This window comes from Seriola lalandi, unplaced genomic scaffold (assembly GCF_002814215.2).
Source record: "Seriola lalandi dorsalis isolate HSWRI2012SDOR001 ecotype SW California unplaced genomic scaffold, Sedor1 jcf7180002054351, whole genome shotgun sequence".
NCBI classification, from domain to species: domain Eukaryota; kingdom Metazoa; phylum Chordata; class Actinopteri; order Carangiformes; family Carangidae; genus Seriola; species Seriola lalandi.
In genome coordinates this window covers 444,102-453,263 of record NW_019524904.1, presented here as the reverse complement: position 1 = coordinate 453,263, position 9,162 = coordinate 444,102, and positions in this window count along the sequence as shown.

The following is a 9,162-nucleotide window of genomic DNA, read 5'->3' as shown; positions in this document are numbered from 1 at the left end:
TCTCTAAACCCCCTCCCGCCAAAACGTGCCCTGACGACAAAGACATCAGCCTGGAATCGGTTCAACTAGTTTTAGACATTACTCTGCTGACGGTGGCTTTTCATACAGCACCTACTAGGATTTTTAAGTTTGTGGTAGCGGCCTGTTTTCAGTAACTGACATTTATATTTGATGATGAGAGAGAGTGAAAGTCAGTTTTCAGTGGAAAAACAATCTTTCTTCTTCTCTGTTGCGTCATATTCAGCAACATGCAAATGTGCCAGATCTGTCTTTTTTGCTTTCATCAGCAAACACAGCAATCTGAGGAGTGGGGCCTTGACAACATGCACAGACACACACACACACACACACACACACACACATACATACATACACACACACACACACACACACACACACACACACACGCTGCTGATGATTGACTGTGTGTGTATTTAAGATAAACTGGCCAAAAAGGCTCTGAATCACTTGTAAGTATAACAGTGAGCAGGATGTTACAGAGCTGGATTTGACATTCATTAACCAGACAACCCTGATCTCCGTGTACGTAGTGTAGTGCAGTATACGAGTGTGTAGACGCAGGGAAAAGTGTGTGTGTGTGTGTGTGTGTGTGTGTGTGCGCTTTGTACGTCACACCCAGCTGCAGCCTGATACCACTGGCCTCCCAAGCTCTGACCTCTGAGCTCCAACCACGTAACAATCTGCCCGACCTGTCACCTGCATGGAGCGCCAGCCTGCCTCAGGGTCACACACACACACACACACACACACACACACACACACACACACACACACACGCACACACACAATATATTGGTCACTGCAGGTGTCAGGGTCTGCTTTAATGTTTGTTCATGCTGCCTGATTCTAAATAGTTGTGGCTGCCTGTATGTTACAGGGCGCTGAGGTGACAGTTAATCATGAAGTCATGGTGGTTTTATCTGCTTGTGTGAAATACAACTTATACAACATCTATTTCTACACTAATAAAACAGACTGTTCTCTATCCTCCTTAAAAAGTTTGAGGTGTTTTCGTTGTTGCTCAGCAGTTCTTTAAAAAAAACATCATATTTCAAGTTAGTCTTAGGAAGATCTGACTCAACCATGAAACACCCACTAGGAAAAAAGCCGTATGCTGATTGGTTGAACAAGTGGTCGAAAACTTTCCTTCTCTTTTTCCTGCCTTTTCACACAAACAGAGACACTGGGCTGCGGACTAAACCACAATAACACAGTTCACACACACACACACACACACACACACACACATATATATATATATATATATATATATATACTGCACGTCCACACCTACATCCTCTCCACACAGAGGTAAACAAATCACCCCATATCAAAAAATGAATGTAAAAATCAAATTCATCATATTCTTTCCTACAAGTCTACCGTTTTTGTTGCTTTATATATTTTAAGGTCTCCCATGACCTCACATTGTGTGACACACAATGCCAAGCACTGTGTGTCTTGTCACTTTGTGCTTTATGCGTCCAACGTGGTTTGCCTGTATGTTTAGCATGTGATACGTATTGTACCTCATATACAAAACATACATGGTGTAAAAAGACAAAACAAACAAAAAAAAAAATTGTTCCTATACAAAACTTTAGACACATTTTGAATATAATTATGGGTGTTTTTTTTGTGTTTTTTTCAATTGAGTCTCCAGTAAAGTACATTCAGGCACCAACACTTGCTGAGCCCACACCACTACGGAGGAGGCATGTGCTGAGGCTGACTCACGGTGTAGCCAGAAATCATCAAGTCATGAATCTGTCTGTGTTTGGGCGTACAGAGGCACATATGAGTCATGACAGAGAGAGAGAGAGAGAGAGAGAGAGAGAGAGAGAGAGAGAGAGAGAGAGAGAGAGCGAAAGAGAGAGATCTGCAGAGACAAAGACAGGCGACAAGAAGACTTGGGTCAGCCATACATTAGTTCCACATAGTCAGTCGAGGTGACAGTCGGATTGTCAGCGACTCTGAAGTTACCCTGAACTTGAAATAAACCCTGAGCTGAGCAGCAGCGGTGGTGGCGGCGGCGGCAGGGTGACACACTTTTACTCTCTTTGTAGTGAAACACACAGATTCCTCCCACCCTCATTCTCTGTGCCCTCATACACTCCTACACTCATATTTCTCATCTAAAATATATCTTAAGATCCTGTGGATAATGTCAAAGCAGGCAGAAACACTCGCTCTGCTCAGACATCGGCCCGCTGCGTTGACTTTTGATCTAAAAATAAATAAATAAAAATCCGACTTGATCCGTGTCCTATATTTGGCAAGACTTGGAGCCTCTCTGGTCAATCTGTGTCAAGGCTTTTCTCTAGACTAAGCCACTAGCAGTGTGCAAAAACCTTGAACAACCCCCCCACCAACAATATTTGTCAGTGCATATTCTATCACCATGGTGACTGTCACTCTCGCCAGGCGGTGTTGTGCAACTCTCTGCTGATAGGGTGAAGGGGGAGGCTACACTAGGTGAGGTAAGGAGAGGTTGCAACAATCGGTCAGGAGCAGCTTGTGTGTTATTATAGGTTAAAGCCCTCTACCTTATGGTCCCTCCCGGTGCCTTTCAGAATAAAAGGAAGGGTTGGTTTTTCAAAACAAAGTATTCCCTTCAAGGAAGCTTGAAAATGCATACAGTGCTTTGTTTAGATTGATTTTTCCAATGTTCCGTGGCCCAAACGTGGAACGAGGAATTGTTTTTTGAGCTGGGCCGATGTTTTGGTTCCAGGAGTTTTCCCCACGCTGTCATGGCAACCAGCTGAAAGGGCAGTTGGCGGGATGGTAGTAAGACAACAAGGCCGACATGCTGTTTGTTCTGCAGATGCAGCCCTCTGTTCCCGAGAAGTCCCTGGGTGGTGAAGACTGAGTGGTGCATCCCAAGGGGCTATCGCGTTTCAGAGCAAAAACAAGCCGGCCAGGCTCTGGCAAACAGCATCACTCATTGCAAAACCTTTCATTTGCAAAGAGTTCTGTAGCCGGAGGCGTGTTTGTTATTCTGAGAAGTCATAGGAAGCTGAACTAAATTTTGAATAATAGTTTCAGGAAATATGACTCCTGTTTCTAGCTTCTGGTATTTTGAAAAAAAAAAAAAAAGAAAAAGAAAAAAAAGAAGGATCAAAACTCATCTGTTTTAGATGCAAAATTCATATTTGAGGATACTCTTCATTAATTGCAGTGGATGAAAATCTGTGCAGTGCAGCCCTGACTGTCTTCAAATCTATTTTGGGGTCATGTTTTTGTGGTCATCCATGTGAGTCATTAGGTTCCAGCCACATCAACAAGCAATAACTAATGCTGCGCTGTCTGTGGAGGATAAAAGGCCACTGTTGCTGGCATTGATATAAAAGGCAACACTTCCTATAAATAGCCTCACCCGAGGCCATAGAGATGACATAAGTACCTCAGTCTACCACAGTGGCTTGGTTCCTTTTTTAACTTCTCTCTATTTACCCATTACCACATATGGGGGGGGAAAGCATGTGCTGTCATGTGCCAATTCCATACCAGTACAAATAGCTCAGACCCCGATATCGCAGCTCAAGGTCGGGATGACGAGTAACTTGTGCAAGACGTCATTGCATGAGTATCAAGATTTTGCCATCAGAGAGTGAAGACGCAGCACGTTTTCGGTAACAGTCTTTGGTTTGAATTGGTTTTGGTTAACAGCTCAGCTCGTACTGAAGCACCTCCGATCGCTTTTTTTCCCTTTTCTAATCAGAGTTCACCGGGTGTCTCTCGATTGCTGCGACTAACACGCTCATCATCACAAAAAACCACCACGAACTCGGTGAACGTGTGAATGATTCCCTTTTCTAATTAACTTGATAATAGCGAGGGTGTCTGACAGGCTTCATTCATAATGGCACACATTTCCTGTAGCATATGACTCATGCTCTACCTGAGGGAGAGGGGGAGGGAGAGAGAGAGAGAGAGAGAGAGAGAGGAGCACCTCATCATCCATCTTCCATTGTGATGGTGATCTCATCCTGAGTCATAATATTAGTGCCTTGACACGTTGAAGCTCATCTGCGGGTCATAAATCCTCCTCTCTCTGCCTCTTTTCTCTGTTAGCTTGTCACAGGTCTTCTGCAAGTCATAAGTAAGTCGATTACAGTGACAGCGTTCTCTCCAAGTGAATTGCTTATAACTGGGAATGCAGCAACATTGCTAAAAAAAATCAAGCAGACAGGGCCGGAAACACGTGCACTTAGGTTTTAAACAAACTTATTTGGAAGAGAGAAGAAAAGGCTAATGTTGTGTTTACTATCCAAACTGTCAGTAACTTACTGTAGTCGTGTGCATACACACTTTTCCTTCATAATGACGGATTATTAGCTCCACTTCAGGTGCACTCACTGTCAGTCGGAGCTCTAAATAAAGGAATTTTAGATAATCTGGAAAACTGGATTGTTTACAAGCCCGTTTGACTGTTTGATTTTGTACCCAGGCGGTACAATACCGCCTTCGCAAATCTCAGCAATTAAGTTGATGAGTGCAATATTCTGACAATTGACAGAAGCGATGGCAAAAACTACCTAAAAGCAGTACAATCCCTTTTCTGAATGGTTTATTCCTCAGCACAGAGTCCATTCTGTTATCTTTATTTTTATCCTTTAACGACTCATTCTCACTCTCACATGAACAGAAACTCTGTGTCTGAGTACAACCATTACTACAACTTCTACAATGTGGAACACCGCAGCGTTATAAATGTCACAATGGAGCAAACGTAAAAAAAAAAAAGAAAGAAAAAAGTGAAAGAGTGAAAGAGGAGGCGGTGTGATTATTCAATAGAAGATGGATGTGCTTTCACAGAAATGACCTACTTTTCCAGTCACATCTGACCTGTTGAGGGCTTATTGAGTTCATGTTAGCAACTTAGCTCTGAGCTTGCTCTGTAGGCTCAATATACTGTTTTATGTTGGCATCCTCTCTCATCTATCTGCTCTGTACTGGCAAATGAAACATTATGTCTAGGAAACTGAACCACAGTTTGGCTGGAAACTTTTTTAACAACGCAATATTAAACCAAAACATTTGGAGAGGCAATAAGTCAGTCATGTAAAAGATTCAAGTCCACGCGGAGTCACAAGTCACTGGTGTCAAGTGAACATGCAAGGCTTCCTTGAGGTCATGTGACTTTCATTCTCACCTAACGTGCCAGCGCATGGTGTACCGTTTGCCACCCCATTATGCACCCCTCCATGTCCCGAAGACGGCTGTTTGTTCGTGTGCCGTGTGCAGACACAGCTCATCCTGAGGAGTTGGTTTAGCAGAAATATGGTGATTCTTATAAGAGACTTAATGCAATAGGTGCAGGAGCCTCTCAATCATCAATATATCCCTGAATTATTTAATTCTGAATTGCAATATTGTTGATATTAAATCTAAATATCCACGGTGTTTGCATTTTTTCTTTTAATGAACAAAGAAGAAAAAAAGAGAGAAAAAAAGGGAACTTTTCTCACTTTTTGTGTGTCTGTGTGAAATGTTACGTAACGTTTATCTAATTAACTAGAGTGGAAGTATGGTAACCGACAGTTATGTTAATGACCAATACAACATATTGTGAGATTTGCTTATTTATTTATCTACTTGTTTAAAAGACTTGAAATTCATGGACAAAACCTGTGGGCGGACAAAGTGTGGTACTGTTCTGCAGCTCCAGCACGAACACTTAATACTTGTGGGGGTTGAAAGGGTCAGAAGGCGGCTTTGAAACAGAAATGTAGACACAGTGGATACGTTTAATGACTGGGAATAAATTACAGTGAAATTACAGATCAAATTAGGCCTGATGTTCAGCAAAAACAGCCAGAAATGCAAAGTCATGCCTTTGTCCCGATGTAACACTCTCAGTGCATGGACAGCAGCTGTTACAGCCTTCGCTTTCTCAGGGCTCGCACATTACTTACAATAAGTTGTTTACTTACAGAGAAGCTGCGATTACATGCCGTGTTGAAAGTGCACGTTTTGGTGTGACTTCCAGTGTGAGCCGAGTGTTTTTTCTCACGGATCAAAATCACAGAGCCGCACATTGGAGTTGGGGGGGGGGGTAATCCCACCGTTCCTCCGCTGAGCCCCCCAGTCCACAAGACTTTGGCCGTCTGCCCCATGACTTCTCTGAGTTCGGGTCGCCTAGCAACCGGTCCCCTGCTATTAGAGTTTTCATGCATCACTATGTCTGCATTGATGTCAAGGTTGCCGCGGCAACCATATGACCAATACACCATCACTCTTTGCCACTGTTAACAATCTATAAAACCTATTTTTCACTAACAAGCCGTGGGGCTGATGCTATGCAACGCCACTTTACTGCCTTTCTTCAGTCATTTATAGTACAACAGCAACAACTTGACATTTTAAGATGATAAAAAAAAATAAAAATTAAATATGGGTCCAGTTGGCGGCGATAAAAAGGATGCATGCCTGTAATTTCTTTAAAATAGGACTTGCCTCTGGACAGCCACAATGCAGCTCTGACAGTAAATGGAGGTTCAGTGGCAACAATCCAAAGATAATCCACAGCTGAAAATGATTAATGCCCGTGACATGAATCTACTGTAGATCGCAACTGCCAAAACCCAAGAAAAATTGTGGTAATCTCGACCGCTCATTGCCTCTAGCGAATCAACCACAAAAGCTGTGGGATTGTGCTTTATTTAGACTGGGTCAGAGTCAATACAGCAGGCTTCAGCTCCAAAGAGTGTTGTTCATTTAAATTATCCTGAGAAAGAGAGTCATACTGTAGTCTCAAAGTTTTTCTTTTTCATCATTAAACTCCCCAAATTTCCACAGGCTATCATTAAAAGGCACAAGGTGCTGGTCACCGAATGTGAAGGAAAACAATAAAAGACACAAACATGATCATGAGACAAGAGCAACCCGTACACTTCCTGTCGCCACTCTGCTCTCACACTGAGCCTAGAGGGGTCACGACCTCTCGGTTTAAAAAACCGACCCGAGGCAGTAGCTTGCCCTTCTCCTGAAGAGCAAACACATGCCAGTAATCACTGCCACAATGGAAGTGTGTTTTCCCTCCGAGATGGATGTGACAATAAGTGGAGGAAAAAATGCTGACAGCGTTCAAGATCAGCAACAAAGCCAACAGTGTTGAGATTAGAAAAGTCTCCACAAACACAGACTGTGTTCAGAGTCATACTGCATGTTGATGCTTTAATTTACACTTACTCATTAACTATTCATAGTTTTGTCCCGTTCCAGCAATTTATGTCTGACAACCACAAATTAGATTATCAGGGTGATATGTCTAGAATTTGTCAGAGACAGATCAGAGGCTGATCTTTGCCGTACAACATCTAAATAGGATACTCGGGATAAACCCCTTTTGTTGAAGCTCTTTCCTCAGAGCATCCAAATGAGCTAACCACCGTATTCTGCTGATAATAATCTGTATAAGTCAGAGACTTTTGTTGGGTTCCCTGGAGGGAGTGAAATACTGATGGTGAGGACTGTTATGCGATAATCTGTCTCGATCTCTTCCCTCGACAAAGATAATCCGTCTAGTTCAATGTGTACTGTGCCTGTTTGCCCGGGAGCCTCAGTCTGCAGTCCGCCGCCGGCACACTGGAGCGGAGCTGCAGGGGAAGTAGGTAAAGGACAGGGAGGAATCAGCGCTCGCTACGGCTGGCGGTGCCAAGGGCGATCTGCCGACTGGGAAGCACGCCCAGAATATGTGTACAGATAGAAAACAATCTGAGGGATCTTTTCCCCACACAGTAAGCAGGAAATGAGGGTGATAGTGTGGTGTCTCTACAGGTGACAGGAGGCAATGCAGCTGCTTTTTTTTTTCTTTTTTTTTTCTCAGAAAACACAGGATTAAATCAGTCTGGATGTGCTATTAATGCTGCATCCTATAGAAAGCAACACTGGGGCAGTGTTGATTGCCATTGCCAAGACGTGGCATGGGAGGCTGCCAAAGTCCTTCCAAGAGTAGCATGTGAATCTGTAATGCGGAAGCGATAAGTCAATTACTCAATTAGTTGATTCACGGAATATTAATTGACAACAATTCCGATGGAGTGAGCCTAAAGCTGAATTTCTGTTTCATGGAAAAACAATAAACAAACGAGAGCGCTCTGATCAAGCTAAACATGACGTGTGTGTCCTGCACTGTCAGGATAACAGAAGCAGCTAGTGTATGATAACAAGAAAATGGAGAAGAAATAAAAGAAACAGAACCACTTTTTCAGTTGGTTTAAGTAAATTTGTCAAATATTATCTCCTTTATGAAATATTTTTGAAATAAAAGCTAACAAGGTAAGTTGGCGAAGAATTCTTGATCAGATTCTTAGTCGTCAATCAGATATTTAATGATCTAAATCAGAACTTTGTTAGTGTCTGAATTTTACTTAGGCTTTGTGCAGCTGCTACAATATGAAACACTGATCCCTTAAGAAGTCTGGCATACTCTGCTAAATGAAAAACATCTTTATGTTCTCAAAACTAAGGTGTTAAAAGCAGCATTGTTTTGTTAGAAACAAAACTAAAAGTATTGTACAAGCATCGGTTTCCAAAACTCTGATAAACCGATACAGCTCCTTCCTTTTTTTTTTGATATTTCACTTATAGAAAAAGGATTGATTAATCAGTAATGAAAAAAAATCATTCGTCGCAGATATTGCAGTGTAAGAGAACACAATAATTTATGTAATATTTTGTTTATAATCCCTCAAAATCCCTTTTTTCTAAACTACTATGACTCCTACATACAGTGTGTGTTACGTCCCAAACAGGGCCGGCTTCCAGGCAGCCAGTTTAGTTGTGAATGTTTATCTGAGGCTGTGCTGCTTACACCACAGAGGCAGCATGGGAGTCTGGCACAGAAACAATGCTGTGAGCTGCAACTGTGACCGTGACGTCATGTGGGTGGCCGTTCCTATGTAGTCAGCACTTTTCACCCCTCCTCCTCCTCGTCCTCGTCCTCCTCCTCTTCTTCTTCTTCTTCGCCCTACAGCTGCACATCACACACTGACCTCTGGCCATCCTCCATGGGGCCTAGGGGGGAGGGGGGGCTCAACCAGCAGCCCTGCACACTTGATCAGGGGAGACAAGCAAAAAGCAAAGGGGGGATAGGAGCTAAGGTTTTTTTTTTTGGGGGGGGGGGGGGGGGGGGGT